General features: G+C 36.9%; 11 non-coding genes across 11 annotated transcripts; all 11 read right to left on the bottom strand.

Moving 5' to 3' along the window:
- Positions 1-503: 503 nt before the first annotated feature.
- On the bottom strand, positions 504-586 carry TRNAL-CAG (transfer RNA leucine (anticodon CAG)). The gene has a single exon. It is a non-coding gene; the product is annotated as a tRNA-Leu (tRNA).
- A 1,313-nt stretch (positions 587-1,899) lies between these two features.
- TRNAL-CAG (transfer RNA leucine (anticodon CAG)) lies at positions 1,900-1,982 on the bottom strand. The gene has a single exon. It is a non-coding gene; the product is annotated as a tRNA-Leu (tRNA).
- A 1,184-nt stretch (positions 1,983-3,166) lies between these two features.
- Positions 3,167-3,239, bottom strand: TRNAF-GAA (transfer RNA phenylalanine (anticodon GAA)). The gene has a single exon. It is a non-coding gene; the product is annotated as a tRNA-Phe (tRNA).
- A 909-nt stretch (positions 3,240-4,148) lies between these two features.
- On the bottom strand, positions 4,149-4,231 carry TRNAL-CAG (transfer RNA leucine (anticodon CAG)). Its single transcript has one exon. It is a non-coding gene; the product is annotated as a tRNA-Leu (tRNA).
- A 3,755-nt stretch (positions 4,232-7,986) lies between these two features.
- TRNAL-CAG (transfer RNA leucine (anticodon CAG)) lies at positions 7,987-8,069 on the bottom strand. Its single transcript has one exon. It is a non-coding gene; the product is annotated as a tRNA-Leu (tRNA).
- A 1,184-nt stretch (positions 8,070-9,253) lies between these two features.
- Positions 9,254-9,326, bottom strand: TRNAF-GAA (transfer RNA phenylalanine (anticodon GAA)). Its single transcript has one exon. It is a non-coding gene; the product is annotated as a tRNA-Phe (tRNA).
- Positions 9,327-12,036: 2,710 nt separating this feature from the next.
- TRNAF-GAA (transfer RNA phenylalanine (anticodon GAA)) lies at positions 12,037-12,109 on the bottom strand. The gene has a single exon. It is a non-coding gene; the product is annotated as a tRNA-Phe (tRNA).
- Positions 12,110-14,311: 2,202 nt separating this feature from the next.
- TRNAF-GAA (transfer RNA phenylalanine (anticodon GAA)) lies at positions 14,312-14,384 on the bottom strand. Its single transcript has one exon. It is a non-coding gene; the product is annotated as a tRNA-Phe (tRNA).
- A 935-nt stretch (positions 14,385-15,319) lies between these two features.
- Positions 15,320-15,402, bottom strand: TRNAL-CAG (transfer RNA leucine (anticodon CAG)). Its single transcript has one exon. It is a non-coding gene; the product is annotated as a tRNA-Leu (tRNA).
- Positions 15,403-16,586: 1,184 nt separating this feature from the next.
- TRNAF-GAA (transfer RNA phenylalanine (anticodon GAA)) lies at positions 16,587-16,659 on the bottom strand. Its single transcript has one exon. It is a non-coding gene; the product is annotated as a tRNA-Phe (tRNA).
- A 908-nt stretch (positions 16,660-17,567) lies between these two features.
- TRNAL-CAG (transfer RNA leucine (anticodon CAG)) lies at positions 17,568-17,650 on the bottom strand. The gene has a single exon. It is a non-coding gene; the product is annotated as a tRNA-Leu (tRNA).
- Positions 17,651-18,325: the final 675 nt, after the last annotated feature.

The following is an 18,325-nucleotide window of genomic DNA, read 5'->3' as shown; positions in this document are numbered from 1 at the left end:
ACATGCGCATTTCAGACTTGTTAAACTATGTTCATCTGCTCTTTTAGCTTTTGTTTATTAAGTATATATATAGTCTATTGATGCATTGAGGTAAAAAAATCTGAAATTAGACTTACTGGTAATTCGGTTTCTAGGAATCTTCCACGACAGCACCTTAGGAGGTTCACTCTCTGCCCTAATAGGGACAGAGAACACATAGAGATGAAATAGTCCCTCCCATTGTCCTATCAACAGTATTTTTCCGATGCCAAAGCAACAACTAACATATGCACAAAGAAACTATTTGATGTTCCCAGAAGTCTTTTGTGAAAGCACAAATTCCGAACATTTAAGATTTGCCTCAAGGACCCCAAGGAATACTGCCAAAGTGCCAACGTTGAGAATTGGTTTTGCTAAGCCCCATCACTTTTAGTTATCGATTTGAGATTGCCACCAATAGAGCGGACCCCCAACTAATCAGTAACAGGAGTGAAGCTGTAAAATTTCTTGAAAGAAAATTCTAATGTCAGAAGAGGGATTCAAACCCACGCCTCCAGAAGAGACTGCGACCTGAACGCAGCGCCTTAGACCGCTCGGCCATCCTGACTACTTCTGGCTTTTGTAATTTAACTCTTTCTAAGCTAAGCAGTAGAAAGATGAGCACTACTTGTGATGAAAGGAAATATGCCATGATTTCTTTTATTTTAATATTGATTTGTAACCTATTAGTTACAGCCAATTTTGAGCTTCATGACCAAGCACCGTTTTTTAAATCTGACATGTATCAATTTATGTGGCAATAACACTGGAATGCTTAACATATCCCCGTGATTCTGATAGTGTTATTTTGTAACACATTGTACTTTATATTAATGGTAAATTTAGGTCAATATATATTTAGTTTTTCTTGTGAAAATATCTAAAGTTGCACAATTTCATTGAAATGCGGTGATGCCCCATATGTCTTCAGAAACTACTGTTTGGTCACACAGCAGGGCTTTGAAAGTAAGAGCGCTATTTGGGTTTTGGGAATGCAGATTTTGCAAGAATATTTTGAGGGTGACATTTGCGGAGTTTCAAAAGTACCAAAACAGCAGAAACCCCTCCAAAGTGATCCCATTTTATAAATTACTCCTCACAATGAATTCATCAACACCAGCAATTACTATTATTGTCCAACATATGTTTTCACTCTGCAACATCCAGAATTGCAAATAAGCCAGTTTAGTGCCCAGCTTGCGCTTATGGAGACAAGCACCCCATACATTTTAAGTGGGCTCTCCTCGCTAGAGAAATGCCAAATCTGTGGATTCTTTGTCTTACCATTAACGTAAAAACCCCTATTTTTAGAATGAAAGATGACGGTCCTGAGTTGGGGCTTGTGTTTTTTGCCTTCCTGGCTTTTTCCCCAAACAGCTTTGTTCCTGGCATATTATTTAAGCATATTTGTCTCAGTAATGCCACAGCGATTCATAGTCAAATATAAATGGCTGAAATAATTCAGCTAGTGTCTGATACATGCTGCCCGTATTAGCTATCAGGTTTCCTTTAAATCCTCATACAGCTAAGTCAAACTAAAATAAAACAAAGTGATGACGTCCAGAATGAAGGAAAAATTACAAAAAATATTATTTTCCTCAAAAGTTAAAAGTGTTCAGTTCTCAAGTTTCTATCATTTTATTTCCTGTAGATAGGTATAATGATTGTTCCCAGAAGTCTTTTGTGAAAGCACAAATTCCGAACATTTAAGATTTGCCTCAAGGACCCCAAGGAATACTGCCAAAGTGCCAACGTTGAGAATTGGTTTTGCTAAGCCCCATCACTTTTAGTTATCGATTTGAGATTGCCACCAATAGAGCGGACCCCCAACTAATCAGTAACAGGAGTGAAGCTGTAAAATTTCTTGAAAGAAAATTCTAATGTCAGAAGAGGGATTCGAACCCACGCCTCCAGAAGAGACTGCGACCTGAACGCAGCGCCTTAGACCGCTCGGCCATCTTGACTACTTCTGGCTTTTGTAATTTAACTCTTTCTAAGCTAAGCAGTAGAAAGATGAGCACTACTTGTGATGAAAGGAAATATGCCATGATTTCTTTTATTTTAATATTGATTTGTAACCTATTAGTTACAGCCAATTTTGAGCTTCATGACCAAGCACCGTTTTATAAATCTGACATGTAACAATTTATGTGGCAATAACACTGGAATGCTTAAAATATCCCCGTGATTCTGATAGTGTTATTTTGTAACACATTGTACTTTATATTAATGGTAAATTTAGGTCAATATATATTTAGTTTTTCTTGTGAAAATATCTAAAGTTGCACAATTTCATTGAAATGCGGTGATGCCCCATATGTCTTCATAAACTACTGTTTGGTCACACAGCAGGGCTTTGAAAGTAAGAGCGCTATTTGGGTTTTGGGAATGCAGATTTTGCAAGAATATTTTGAGGGTGACATTTGCGGAGTTCCAAAAGTACCAAAACAGCAGAAACCCCTCCAAAGTGATCCCATTTTATAAATTACTCCTCACAATGAATTCATCAACACCAGCAATTACTATAATTGTCCAACATATGTTTTCACTCTGCAACATCCAGAATTGCAAATAAGCCAGTTTAGTGCCCAGCTTGCGCTTATGGAGACAAGCACCCCATACATTTTAAGTGGGCTCTCCTCGCTAGAGAAATGCCAAATCTGTGGATTCTTTGTCTTACCATTAACGTAGAAACCCCTATTTTTAGAATGAAAGATGACGGTCCTGAGTTGGGGCTTGTGTTTTTTGCCTTCCTGGCTTTTTCCCCAAACAGCTTTGTTCCTGGCATATTATTTAAGCATATTTGTCTCAGTAATGCCACAGCGATTCATAGTCAAACATAAATGGCTGAAATCATTCAGCTAGTGTCTGATACATGCTGCCCGTATTAGCTATCAGGTTTCCTTTAAATCCTCATACAGCTAAGTCAAACTAAAATAAAACAAAGTGATGACGTCCAGAATGAAGGAAAAATTACAAAAAATATTATTTTCCTCAAAAGTTAAAAGTGTTCAGTTCTCAAGTTTCTATCATTTTATTTCCTGTAGATAGTTATAATGATTAGGATTTTTACATTCTCTGTAAACAGTCAGTCCATATGCTTTGTTTATTTTCTGCTTAAAATTTAATGGGTGAAGAAAAAAACTTTTGCCGAAACCCGGGATTGAACCAGGGACCTTTAGATCTTCAGTCTAACGCTCTCCCAACTGAGCTATTTCAGCAGGACACGTTTAGATTCAGGAATGTAATGTATTTATTTTTACTTTGACTTGTTTTTGCAAGATTATCAATATTTGAAAGTCCCGCTATTTTGCGTACATATTTAACAACTTACATTAATTCTTTGTGAATGAATAGAAAAAACAGCAATTCTGCATTTTTTTTACATTTTCAAATTTACTCAATTCGCCAGGGTAATTCTGACTGTGTCTCTGTAGGACAGGTGATGATTGAGCATAAAACACAATTTGTAAGCATAATGTTGCATCAAGCTTTATTTTTTTCTTAGGTGCAAACAATTGGAGTGAAGATAGGAGATGCAAATTTAGAGAAAATATTCTACTGATTGTTAATGTTGAAAGTGAAAACATTTGTCCCAAAATGTGGTGAAACTTTGATGTCAGTATCACATGCGCATTTCAGACTTGTTAAACTATGTTCATCTGCTCTTTTAGCTTTTGTTTATTAAGTATATATATAGTCTATTGATGCATTGAGGTAAAAAAATCTGAAATTAGACTTCCTGGTAATTCGGTTTCTAGGAATCTTCCACGACAGCACCTTAGGAGGTTCACTCTCTGCCCTAATAGGGACAGAGAACACATAGAGATGAAATAGTCCCTCCCATTTTCCTATCAACAGTATTTTTCCGATGCCAAAGCAACAACTAACATATGCACAAAGAAACTATTTGATGTTCCCAGAAGTCTTTTGTGAAAGCACAAATTCCGAACATTTAAGATTTGCCTCAAGGACCCCAAGCAATACTGCCAAAGTGCCAACGTTGAGAATTGGTTTTGCTAAGCCCCATCACTTTTAGTTATCGATTTGAGATTGCCACCAATAGAGCGGACCCCCAACTAATCAGTAACAGGAGTGAAGCTGTAAAATTTCTTGAAAGAAAATTCTAATGTCAGAAGAGGGATTCGAACCCACGCCTCCAGAAGAGACTGTGACCTGAACGCAGCGCCTTAGACCGCTCGGCCATCCTGACTAGTGTTGAGCCACCCCCGTAGTGTTCGGGTTCGGTTCGGTTCGTCGAACACCGGGATGTTCGAGGAACTGTTCGTCGAACTGTTCGTCGAACACCTTAGAACACTGTCGAACACCGTTAAAACCAATGGCAGGCAAACAAAAACACATAGAAACACATAGAAAACACCTGCAGAGGTGTCCAAAAGCTGACAAACTGCTCAGAAGACACTCTCTTTAAAAAAGCCGGCCGGCAAATTCAGCAGCGGCATACACCGGTACCCGACAATTTAGACAAGAAGGAATAGAGCATCACACATAGATTAGATAGATAGAAACATGTCAGTCACACATATAAGAAGCACAGTGACAGTGTTGGTTACTGCACTTGTCATTTAGTGTAAAGGATTTATTAAAAAAAATATTAGTGTTTTCATGCACCGTCTCTTTAAAAAAGCCGGCCGGCAATTCAGCATCTGTACCCGACAATTTAGAACAGAAAGAATAGAGCTTCACACATAGATTAGATAGATAGAAACATGTCAGTCACATATATAATAAGTACAGTGATAGTGTTGCTTACTGTACTTGTCATTTAGTGTAAAGGATTTATTTAAAAAAATAATAGTGTTTTCATGCACTGTCTCTTTAAAAAAGCCGGCCGGCAATTCAGCAGCGGTACCCGACAATTTAGAACAGAAAGATAGAGCATCACACATAGATTAGATAGATAGAAACATGTCAGTCACATATATATGAAGTACAGTGATAGTGTTGGTTACTGTACTTGTCATTTAGTATTAAAATAAAGGATTTATTATCAAAAAAATTGGCGTGGGGTTCCCCTTAATTTTAGGCTCTAGCGGAGGTTAAGCAGACGGCTGGGGCAGATGTTTGAAGCCTGGGAAGGGGGTAATACCCACGGAGCTTCCCAGGCTACTAATATCAGCCCCCAGCTGTCTGCCTAGCCTTTACTAGCTATTAAAATGGGGGACCCCACGTCATTTTTTTGGGGGGGTCCCCCATTTTAATAGCTAGTAAAGGCTATGTATTCAGCTGGGGGCTGATATTAGTAGCCTGGGAAGCTCCGTGGGTATTACCCCCTTCCCAGGCTTCAAACATCTGCCCCAGCCGTCTGCTTAACCTCCGCTAGAGCCTAAAATTAAGGGGAACCCCACGCCAATTTTTTTAATAATAAATCCTTTATTTTAATACTAAATGACAAGTACAGTAACCAACACTATCACTGTACTTCATATATATGTGACTGACATGTTTCTATCTATCTAATCTATGTGTGAAGCTCTATTCTGTCTGTTATAAATTGTCGGGTACCGCTGCTGAATTGCCGGCCGGCTTTTTTAAAGAGATGGTGCATGAAAACACTATTATTTTTTTTGATAAATCCTTTACGCTAAATGACAAGTACAGTAAGCAACACTGTCACTGTACTTCGTATATATGTGGCTGACATGTTTCTATCTATCTAATCTATGTATGATGCTCTATTCTGTCTTTTATAAATTGTCGGGTACCGCTGCTGAATTGCCGGCCGGCTTTTTTAAAGAGATGGTGCATGAAAACACTATTATTTTTTTTGATAAATCCTTTACGCTAAATGACAAGTACAGTAAGCAACACTGTCACTGTACTTCATATATATGTGGCTGACATGTTTCTATCTATCTAATCTATGTGTGATTCTCTATTCCTTCTATTCTAAATTGTCGGGTACCGCTGCTGAATTGCCGGCCGGCTTTTTTAAAGAGATGGTGCATGAAAACACTATTATTTTTTTTGATAAATCCTTTACGCTAAATGACAAGTACAGTAAGCAACACTGTCACTGTACTTCATATATATGTGGCTGACATGTTTCTATCTATCTAATCTATGTGTGATTCTCTATTCCTTCTATTCTAAATTGTCGGGTACAGATGCTGAATTGCCAGCCGGCTTTTTTAAAGAGACGGTGCATGAAAACACTATTATTTTTTTTGATAAATCCTTTACGCTAAATGACAAGTACAGTAAGCAGCACTTTCACTGTACTTCGTATATATGTGGCTGACATGTTTATATCTATCTAATCTATGTGTGAAGCTCTATTCTTTCGGTTCTAAATTGTCGGGTACAGGTGTATGCCTCTGCTGAATTGCCGGCTTTTCATGTTTCACTGTTGGCACTGTTCCCATCGATTTGGGCAATCACTGTAATGCCACAACCACCATGGCTGTGGCATTACAGTGAGTGGCAGACAATCCCTGCATGATTGGTGCTCTAAATAGCGCCAGAGATGCAGGACAGCTTTTGGTGCACGAACAGTTATCGAACATAACCTCGAACAGCCGAATTTTTTGCAAATCGTTCGGGTTCGTCGAACAACTCGAACACCGCCCAAAACAGCTCGAATTTGAGATTGGCGAACAGTTCTAGTCGAACACCGCTCATCTCTAATCCTGACTACTTCTGGCTTTTGTAATTTAACTCTTTCTAAGCTAAGCAGTAGAAAGATGAGCACTACTTGTGATGAAAGGAAATATGCCATGATTTCTTTTATTTTAATATTGATTTGTAACCTATTAGTTACAGCCAATTTTGAGCTTCATGACCAAGCACTGTTTTTTAAATCTGACATGTATCAATTTATGTGGCAATAACACTGGAATGCTTAACATATCCCCGTGATTCTGATAGTGTTATTTTGTAACACATTGTACTTTATATTAATGGTAAATTTAGGTCAATATATATTTAGTTTTTCTTGTGAAAATATCTAAAGTTGCACAATTTCATTGAAATGCGGTGATGCCCCATATGTCTTCAGAAACTACTGTTTGGTCACACAGCAGGGCTTTGAAAGTAAGAGCGCTATTTGGGTTTTGGGAATGCAGATTTTGCAAGAATATTTTGAGGGTGACATTTGCGGAGTTCCAAAAGTACCAAAACAGCAGAAACCCCTCCAAAGTGATCCCATTTGATAAATTACTCCTCACAATGAATTCATCAACACCAGCATTTACTATTATTGTCCAACATATGTTTTCACTCTGCAACATCCAGAATTGCAAATAAGCCAGTTTAGTGCCCAGCTTGCGCTTATGGAGACAAGCACCCCATACATTTTAAGTGGGCTCTCCTCGCTAGAGAAATGCCAAATCTGTGGATTCTTTGTCTTACCATTAACGTAGAAACCCCTATTTTTAGAATGAAAGATGACGGTCCTGAGTTGGGGCTTGTGTTTTTTGCCTTCCTGGCTTTTTCCCCAAACAGCTTTGTTCCTGGCATATTATTTAAGCATATTTGTCTCAGTAATGCCACAGCGATTCATAGTCAAACATAAATGGCTGAAATCATTCAGCTAGTGTCTGATACATGCTGCCCGTATTAGCTATCAGGTTTCCTTTAAATCCTCATACAGCTAAGTCAAACTAAAATAAAACAAAGTGATGACGTCCAGAATGAAGGAAAAATTACAAAAAATATTATTTTCCTCAAAAGTTAAAAGTGTTCAGTTCTCAAGTTTCTATCATTTTATTTCCTGTAGATAGGTATAATGATTGTTCCCAGAAGTCTTTTGTGAAAGCACAAATTCAGAACATTTAAGATTTGCCTCAAGGACCCCAAGGAATACTGCCAAAGTGCCAACGTTGAGAATTGGTTTTGCTAAGCCCCATCACTTTTAGTTATCGATTTGAGATTGCCAACAATAGAGCGGACCCCCAACTAATCAGTAACAGGAGTGAAGCTGTAAAATTTCTTGAAAGAAAATTCTAATGTCAGAAGAGGGATTCGAACCCACGCCTCCAGAAGAGACTGCGACCTGAACGCAGCGCCTTAGACCGCTCGGCCATCCTGACTACTTCCGGCTTTTGTAATTTAACTCTTTCTAAGCTAAGCAGTAGAAAGATGAGCACTACTTGTGATGAAAGGAAATATGCCATGATTTCTTTTATTTTAATATTGATTTGTAACCTATTAGTTACAGCCAATTTTGAGCTTCATGACCAAGCACCGTTTTTTAAATCTGACATGTATCAATTTATGTGGCAATAACACTGGAATGCTTAACATATCCCCGTGATTCTGATAGTGTTATTTTGTAACACATTGTACTTTATATTAATGGTAAATTTAGGTCAATATATATTTAGTTTTTCTTGTGAAAATATCTAAAGTTGCACAATTTCATTGAAATGCGGTGATGCCCCATATGTCTTCAGAAACTACTGTTTGGTCACACAGCAGGGCTTTGAAAGTAAGAGCGCTATTTGGGTTTTGGGAATGCAGATTTTGCAAGAATAATTTGAGGGTGACATTTGCGGAGTTCCAAAAGTACCAAAACAGCAGAAACCCCTCCAAAGTGATCCCATTTTATAAATTACTCCTCACAATGAATTCATCAACACCAGCAATTACTATTATTGTCCAACATATGTTTTCACTCTGCAACATCCAGAATTGCAAATAAGCCAGTTTAGTGCCCAGCTTGCGCTTATGGAGACAAGCACCCCATACATTTTAAGTGGGCTCTCCTCGCTAGAGAAATGCCAAATCTGTGGATTCTTTGTCTTACCATTAACTTAGAAACCCCTATTTTTAGAATGAAAGATGACGGTCCTGAGTTGGGGCTTGTGTTTTTTGCCTTCCTGGCTTTTTCCCCAAACAGCTTTGTTCCTGGCATATTATTTAAGCATATTTGTCTCAGTAATGCCACAGCGATTCATAGTCAAACATAAATGGCTGAAATCATTCAGCTAGTGTCTGATACATGCTGCCCGTATTAGCTATCAGGTTTCCTTTAAATCCTCATACAGCTAAGTCAAACTAAAATAAAACAAAGTGATGACGTCCAGAATGAAGGAAAAATTACAAAAAATATTATTTTCCTCAAAAGTTAAAAGTGTTCATTTCTCAAGTTTCTATCATTTTATTTCCTGTAGATAGTTATAATGATTAGGATTTTTACATCCTCTGTAAACAGTCAGTCCATATGCTTTGTTTATTTTCTGCTTAAAATTTAATGGGTGAAGAAAAAAACTTTTGCCGAAACCCAGGATTGAACCAGGGACCTTTAGAGCTTCAGTCTAACGCTCTCACAACTGAGCTATTTCAGCAGGACACAATTAGATTTAGGAATGTAATGTATTTATTTTTAATTTGACTTGTTTTTGCAAGATTATCAATATTTGAAAGTCCCGCTATTTTGCGTACATATTTAACAACTTACATTAATTCTTTGTGAATGAATAGAAAAAACAGCAATTCTGCATTTTTTTTACAGGGCTTTGTGACCAAATTGTGTTTTATGCTCAATCATCACCTGTCCTACAGAGACACAGTCAGAATTACCCTGGCGAATTGAGTAAATTTGAAAATGTAAAAAAAAATGCAGAATTGCTGTTTTTTCTATTCATTCACAAAGTATTAATGTAAGTTCTTAAATATGTACGCAAAATAGCGGGACTTTCAAATATAGATAATCTTGCAAAAACAAGTCAAAGTAAAAATAAATACATCCAGTTGTGACATCTACAGTGTGTTGAACATTCCTGAATCTAAACGTGTCCTGCCGAAATAGCTCAGTTGGGAGAGCGTTAGACTGAAGATCTAAAGGTCCCGGGTTTCGGCAAAAGTTTTTTTCTTCACCCATTAAATTTTAAGCAGAAAATAAACAAAGCATATGGACTGACTGTTTACAGAGAATGTAAAAATCCTAATCATTAAAGTCTAATTTCAGATTTTTTTACCTCAAGGCATCAATAGACTATATATATACTTAATAAACAAAAGCTAAAAGAGCAGATGAACATAGTTTAACAAGTCTGAAATTTACTCAATTCGCCAGGGTAATTCTGACTGTGTCTCTGTAGGACAGGTGATGATTGAGCATAAAACACAATTTGTAAGCATAATGTTGCATCAAGCTTTATTTTTTTCTTAGGTGCAAACAATTGGAGTGAAGATAGGAGATGCAAATTTAGATAAAATATTCTACTGATTGTTAATGTTGAAAGTGAAAACATTTGTCCCAAAATGTGGTGAAACTTTGATGTCAGTATCACATGCGCATTTCAGACTTGTTAAACTATGTTCATCTGCTCTTTTAGCTTTTGTTTATTAAGTATATAAATAGTCTATTGATGCCTTGAGGTAAAAAAATCTGAAATTAGACTTACTGGTAATTCGGTTTCTAGGAATCTTCCACGACAGCACCTTAGGAGGTTCACTCTCTGCCCTAATAGGGACAGAGAACACATAGAGATGAAATAGTCCCTCCCATTTTCCTATCAACAGTATTTTTCCGATGCCAAAGCAACAACTAACATATGCACAAAGAAACTATTTGATGTTCCCAGAAGTCTTTTGTGAAAGCACAAATTCAGAACATTTAAGATTTGCCTCAAGGACCCCAAGGAATACTGCCAAAGTGCCAACGTTGAGAATTGGTTTTGCTAATACCCATCACTTTTAGTTATCGATTTGAGATTGCCACCAATAGAGCGGACCCCCAACTAATCAGTAACAGGAGTGAAGCTGTAAAATTTCTTGAAAGAAAATTCTAATGTCTGAAGAGGGATTCGAACCCACGCCTCCAGAAGAGACTGTGACCTGAACACAGCGCCTTAGACCCCTCGGCCATCCTGACTACTTCTGGCTTTTGTAATTTAACTCTTTCTAAGCTAAGCAGTAGAAAGATGAGCACTACTTGTGATGAAAGGAAATATGCCATGATTTCTTTTATTTTAATATTGATTTGTAACCTATTAGTTACAGCCAATTTTGAGCTTCATGACCATGCACCGTTTTTTAAATCTGACATGTATCAATTTATGTGGCAATAACACTGGAATGCTTAACATATCCCCGTGATTCTGATAGTGTTATTTTGTAACACATTGTACTTTATATTAATGGTAAATTTAGGTCAATATATATTTAGTTTTTCTTGTGAAAATATCTAAAGTTGCACAATTTCATTGAAATGCGGTGATGCCCCATATGTCTTCAGAAACTACTGTTTGGTCACACAGCAGGGCTTTGAAAGTAAGAGCGCTATTTGGGTTTTGGGAATGCAGATTTTGCAAGAATATTTTGAGGGTGACATTTGCGGAGTTCCAAAAGTACCAAAACAGCAGAAACCCCTCCAAAGTGATCCCATTTTATAAATTACTCCTCACAATGAATTCATCAACAATTACTATTATTGTCCAACATATGTTTTCACTCTGCAACATCCAGAATTGCAAATAAGCCAGTTTAGTGCCCAGCTTGCGCTTATGGAGACAAGCACCCCATACATTTTAAGTGGGCTCTCCTCGCTAGAGAAATGCCAAATCTGTGGATTCTTTGTCTTACCATTAACGTAGAAACCCCTATTTTTAGAATGAAAGATGACGGTCCTGAGTTGGGGCTTGTGTTTTTTGCCTTCCTGGCTTTTTCCCCAAACAGCTTTGTTCCTGGCATATTATGTAAGCATATTTGTCTCAGTAATGCCACAGCGATTCATAGTCAAACATAAATGGCTGAAATCATTCAGCTAGTGTCTGATACATGCTGCCCGTATTAGCTATCAGGTTTCCTTTAAATCCTCATACAGCTAAGTCAAACTAAAATGAAACAAAGTGATGACGTCCAGAATGAAGGAAAAATTACAAAAAATATTATTTTCCTCAAAAGTTAAAAGTGTTCATTTCTCAAGTTTCTATCATTTTATTTCCTGTAGATAGTTATAATGATTAGGATTTTTACATCCTCTGTAAACAGTCAGTCCATATGCTTTGTTTATTTTCTGCTTAAAATTTAATGGGTGAAGAAAGAAACTTTTGCCGAAACCCGGGATTGAACCAGGGACCTTTAGATCTTCAGTCTAACGCTCTCCCAACTGAGCTATTTCGGCAGGACACGTTTAGATTCAGGAATGTTCAACACACTGTAGATGTCACAACTGGATGTATTTATTTTTACTTTGACTTGTTTTTGCAAGATTATCTATATTTGAAAGTCCCGCTATTTTGCGTACATATTTAAGAACTTACATTAATACTTTGTGAATGAATAGAAAAAACAGCAATTCTGCATTTTTTTTTACATTTTCAAATTTACTCAATTCGCCAGGTTAATTCTGACTGTGTCTCTGTAGGACAGGTGATGATTGAGCATAAAACACAATTTGTAAGCATAATGTTGCATCAAGCTTTATTTTTTTCTTAGGTGCAAACAATTGGAGTGAAGAAAGGAGATGCAAATTTAGAGAAAATATTCTACTGATTGTTAATGTTGAAAGTGAAAACATTTGTCCCAAAATGTGGTGAAACTTTGATGTCAGTATCACATGCGCATTTCAGACTTGTTAAACTATGTTCATCTGCTCTTTTAGCTTTTGTTTATTAAGTATATTTATAGTCTATTGATGCCTGAGGTAAAAAAATCTGAAATTAGACTTACTGGTAATTTGGTTTCTAGAAATCTTCCACGACAGCACCTTAGGAGGTTCACTCTCTGCCCTAATAGTTACAGAGAACACATAGAGATGAAATAGTCCCTCCCATTTTCCTATCAACAGTATTTTTCCGATGCCAAAGCAACAACTAACATATGCACAAAGAAACTATTTGATGTTCCCAGAAGTCTTTTGTGAAAGCACAAATTCAGAACATTTAAGATTTGCCTCAAGGACCCCAAGGAATACTGCCAAATTGGCAACGTTGAGAATTGGTTTTGCTAATCCCCATCACTTTTAGTTATCGATTTGAGATTGCCACCAATAGAGCGGACCCCCAACTAATCAGTAACAGGAGTGAAGCTGTAAAATTTCTTGAAAGAAAATCCTAATGTCTGAAGAGGGATTCGAACCCACACCTCCAGAAGAGACTGTGACCTGAACGCAGCGCCTTAAACCCCACGGCCATCCTGACTACTTCTGGCTTTTGTAATTTAACTCTTTCTAAGCTAAGCAGTAGAAAGATGAGCACTACTTGTGATGAAAGGAAATATGCCATGATTTCTTTTATTTTAATATTGATTTGTAACCTATTAGTTACAGCCAATTTTGAGCTTCATGACCAAGCACCGTTTTTTAAATCTGACATGTATCAATTTATGTGGCAATAACACTGGAATGCTTAACATATCCCCGTGATTCTGATAGTGTTATTTTGTAACACATTGTACTTTATATTAATGGTAAATTTAGGTCAATATATATTTAGTTTTTTTTGTGAAAATATCTAAAGTTGCACAATTTCATTGAAATGCGGTGATGCCCCATATGTCTTCAGAAACTACTGTTTGGTCACACAGCAGGGCTTTGAAAGTAAGAGCGCTATTTGGGTTTTGGGAATGTAGATTTTGCAAGAATATTTTGAGGGTGACATTTGCGGAGTTCCAAAAGTACCAAAACAGCAGAAACCCCTCCAAAGTGATCCCATTTTATAAATTACTCCTCACAATGAATTCATCAACACCAGCAATTACTATTATTGTCCAACATATGTTTTCACTCTGCAACATCCAGAATTGCAAATAAGCCAGTTTAGTGCCCAGCTTGCGCTTATGGAGACAAGCACCCCATACATTTTAAGTGGGCTCTCCTCGCTAGAGAAATGCCAAATCTGTGGATTCTTTGTCTTACCATTAACGTAGAAACCCCTATTTTTAGAATGAAAGATGACGGTCCTGAGTTGGGGCTTGTGTTTTTTGCCTTCCTGGCTTTTTCCCCAAACAGCTTTGTTCCTGGCATATTATGTAAGCATATTTGTCTCAGTAATGCCACAGCGATTCATAGTCAAACATAAATGGCTGAAATCATTCAGCTAGTGTCTGATACATGCTGCCCGTATTAGCTATCAGGTTTCCTTTAAATCCTCATACAGCTAAGTCAAACTAAAATAAAACAAAGTGATGACGTCCAGAATGAAGGAAAAATTACAAAAAATATTATTTTCCTCAAAAGTTAAAAGTATTCAGTTCTCAAGTTTCTATCATTTTATTTCCTGTAGATAGTTATAATGATTAGGATTTTTACATTCTCTGTAAACAGTCAGTCCATATGCTTTGTTTATTTTCTGCTTAAAATTTAATGGGTGAAGAAAGAAACTTTTGCCGAAACCCGGAATTGAACCAGGGACCTTGAGATCTTCAGTCTAACGCTCTCCCAACTGAGCTATTTCGGCAGGACACGTTTAGATTCAGGAATGTTCAACACACTGTAGATGTCACAACTGGATGTATTTATTTTTACTTTGACTTGTTTTTGCAAGATTATCTATATTTGAAAGTCCCGCTATTTTGCGTACATATTTAAGAACTTACATTAATACTTTGTGAATGAATAGAAAAAACAGCAATTCTGCATTTTTTTTTACATTTTCAAATTTACTCAATTCGCCAGGTTAATTCTGACTGTGTCTCTGTAGGACAGGTGATGATTGAGCATAAAACACAATTTGTAAGCATAATGTTGCATCAAGCTTTATTTTTTTCTTAGGTGCAAACAATTGGAGTGAAGAAAGGAGATGCAAATTTAGAGAAAATATTCTACTGATTGTTAATGTTGAAAGTGAAAACATTTGTCCCAAAATGTGGTGAAACTTTGATGTCAGTATCACATGTGCATTTCAGACTTGTTAAACTATGTTCATCTGCTCTTTTAGCTTTTGTTTATTAAGTATATTTATAGTCTATTGATGCCTGAGGTAAAAAAATCTGAAATTAGACTTACTGGTAATTTGGTTTCTAGGAATCTTCCACGACAGCACCTTAGGAGGTTCACTCTCTGCCCTAATAGTTACAGAGAACACATAGAGATGAAATAATCCCTCCCATTTTCCTATCCACAGTATTTTTCCGATGCCAAAGCAACAACTAACATATGCACAAAGAAACTATTTGATGTTCCCAGAAGTCTTTTGTGAAAGCACAAATTCAGGACATTTAAAATTTGCCTCAAGGACCCCAAGGAATACTGCCAAAGTGCCAACGTTGAGAATTGGTTTTGCTAAGCCCCATCACTTTTAGTTTTCGATTTGAGATTGCCACCAATAGAGCGTACCCCCAACTAATCAGTAACAGGAGTGAAGCTGTAAAATTTCTTGAAAGAAAATTCTAAAGTCAGAAGTGGGATTTGAACCCACGCCTCCAGAAGAGACTGCAACCTGAACGCAGCGCCTTAGACCGCTCGGCCATCCTGACTACTTCTGGCTTTTGTAATTTAACTATTTCTAAGCTAAGCAGTAGAAAGATGAGCATTACTTGTGATGAAAGGAAATATGCCATGATTTCTTTTATTTTAATATTGATTTGTAACCTATTAGTTACAGCCAATTTTGAGCTTCATGACCAAGCACCGTTTTTTAAATCTGACATGTATCAATTTATGTGGCAATAACACTGGAATGCTTAACATATCCCCGTGATTCTGAAAGTGTTATTTTGTAACACATTGTACTTTATATTAATGGTAAATTTAGGTCAATATATATTTAGTTTTTCTTGTGAAAATATCTAAAGTTGCACAATTTCATTGAAATGCAGTGATGCCCCATATGTCTTCAGAAACTACTGTTTGGTCACACAGCAGGGCTTTGAAAGTAAGAGCGCTATTTGGGTTTTGGGAATGCAGATTTTGCAAGAATATTTTGAGGGTGACATTTGCGGAGTTCCAAAAGTACCAAAACAGCAGAAACCCCTCCAAAGTGATCCCATTTTATAAATTACTCCTCACAATGAATTCATCAACACCAGCAATTACTATTATTGTCCAACATGTGTTTTCACTCTGCAACATCCAGAATTGCAAATAAGCCAGTTTAGTGCCCAGCTTGCGCTTATGGAGTCAAGCACCCCATACATTTTAAGTGGGCTCTCCTCGCTAGAGAAATGCCAAATCTGTGGATTCTTTGTCTTACCATTAACGTAGAAACCCCTATTTTTAGAATGAAAGATGACGGTCCTGAGTTGGGGCTTGTGTTTTTTGCCTTCCTGGCTTTTTCCCCAAACAGCTTTGTTCCTGGCATATTATTTAAGCATATTTGTCTCAGTAATGCCACAGCGATTCATAGTCAAACATACATGGCTGAAATCATTCAGCTAGTGTCTGATACATGCTGCCCGTATTAGCTATCAGGTTTCCTTTAAATCCTCATACAGCTAAGTCAAACTAAAATAAAACAAAGTGATGACGTCCAGAATGAAGGAAAAATTACAAAAAATATTATTTTCCTCAAAAGTTAAAAGTGTTCAGTTCTCAAGTTTCTATCATTTTATTTCCTGTAGATAGTTATAATGATTAGGATTTTTACATTCTCTGTAAACAGTCAGTCCATATGCTTTGTTTATTTTCTGCTTAAAATTTAATGGGTGAAGAAAAAAACTTTTGCCGAAACCCGGGATTGAACCAGGGACCTTTAGATCTTCAGTCTAACGCTCTCCCAACTGAGCTTTTTCAGCAAGACACATTTAGATTCAGGAATGTAATGTATTTATTTTTACTTTGACTTGTTTTTCAAGATTATCAATATTTGAAAGTCCCGCTATTTTGCGTACATAATTAACAACTTACATTAATTCTTTGTGAATGAATAGAAAAAACAGCAATTGTGCATTTTTTTTACATTTTCAAATTTACTCAATTCGCCAGGGTAATTCTGACTGTGTCTCTGTAGGACAGGTGATGATTGAGCATAAAACACAATTTGTAAGCATAATGTTGCATCAAGCTTTATTTTTTTCTTAGGTGCAAACAATTGGAGTGAAGATAGGAGATGCAAATTTAGAGAAAATATTCTACTGATTGTTAATGTTGAAAGTGAAAACATTTGTCCCAAAATGTGGTGAAACTTTGATGTCAGTATCACATGCGCATTTCAGACTTGTTAAACTATGTTCATCTGCTCTTTTAGCTTTTGTTTATTAAGTATATATATAGTCTATTGATGCCTTGAGGTAAAAAAATCTGAAATTAGACTTACTGGTAATTCGGTTTCTAGGAATCTTCCACGACAGCACCTTAGCAGGTTCACTCTCTGCCCTAATAGGGACAGAGAACACATAGAGATGAAATAGTCCCTCCCATTTTCCTATCAACAGTATTTTTCCGATGCCAAAGCAACAACTAACATATGCACAAAGAAACTATTTGATGTTCCCAGAAGTCTTTTGTGAAAGCACAAATTCAGAACATTTAAGATTTGCCTCAAGGACCCCAAGGAATACTGCCAAAGTGCCAACGTTGAGAATTGGTTTTGCTAAGCCCCATCACTTTTAGTTATCGATTTGAGATTGCCACCAATAGAGCGGACCCCCAACTAATCAGTAACAGGAGTGAAGCTGTAAAATTTCTTGAAAGAAAATTCTAATGTCAGAAGAGGGATTCGAACCCACGCCTCCAGAAGAGACTGCGACCTGAACGCAGCGCCTTAGACTGCTCAGCCATCCTGACTACTTCTGGCTTTTGTAATTTAACTCTTTCTAAGCTAAGCAGTAGAAAGATGAGCACTACTTGTGATGAAAGGAAATATGCCAAGATTTCTTTTATTTTAATATTGATTTGTAACCTATTAGTTACAGCCAATTTTGAGCTTCATGACCAAGCACGGTATTTTAAATCTGACATGTATCAATTTATGTGGCAATAACACTGGAATGCTTAACATATCCCCGTGATTCTGATAGTGTTATTTTGTAACACATTGTACTTTATATTAATGGTAAATTTAGGTCAATATATATTTAGTTTTTCTTGTGAAAATATTTAAAGTTGCACAATTTCATTGAAATGCGGTGATGCCCCATATGTCTTCAGAAACTACTGTTTGGTCACACAGCAGGGCTTTGAAAGTAAGAGCGCTATTTGGGTTTTGGGAATGCAGATTTTGCAAGAATATTTTGAGGGTGACATTTGCGGAGTTCCAAAAGTACCAAAACAGCAGAAACCCCTCCAAAGTGATCCCATTTTATAAATTACTCCTCACAATGAATTCATCAACACCAGCAATTACTATTATTGTCCAACATATGTTTTCACTCTGCAACATCCAGAATTGCAAATAAGCCAGTTTAGTGCCCAGCTTGCGCTTATGGAGACAAGCACCCCATACATTTTAAGTGGGCTCTC

Source organism: Phyllobates terribilis, unplaced genomic scaffold (genome assembly GCF_046119375.1).
Source record: "Phyllobates terribilis strain yellow unplaced genomic scaffold, ASM4611937v1 Scaffold_65__1_contigs__length_7625178, whole genome shotgun sequence".
NCBI classification, from domain to species: domain Eukaryota; kingdom Metazoa; phylum Chordata; class Amphibia; order Anura; family Dendrobatidae; genus Phyllobates; species Phyllobates terribilis.
The sequence above is the reverse complement of the archived record's forward strand: the minus strand, read 5'-3'. Positions and strand labels throughout refer to the sequence as shown.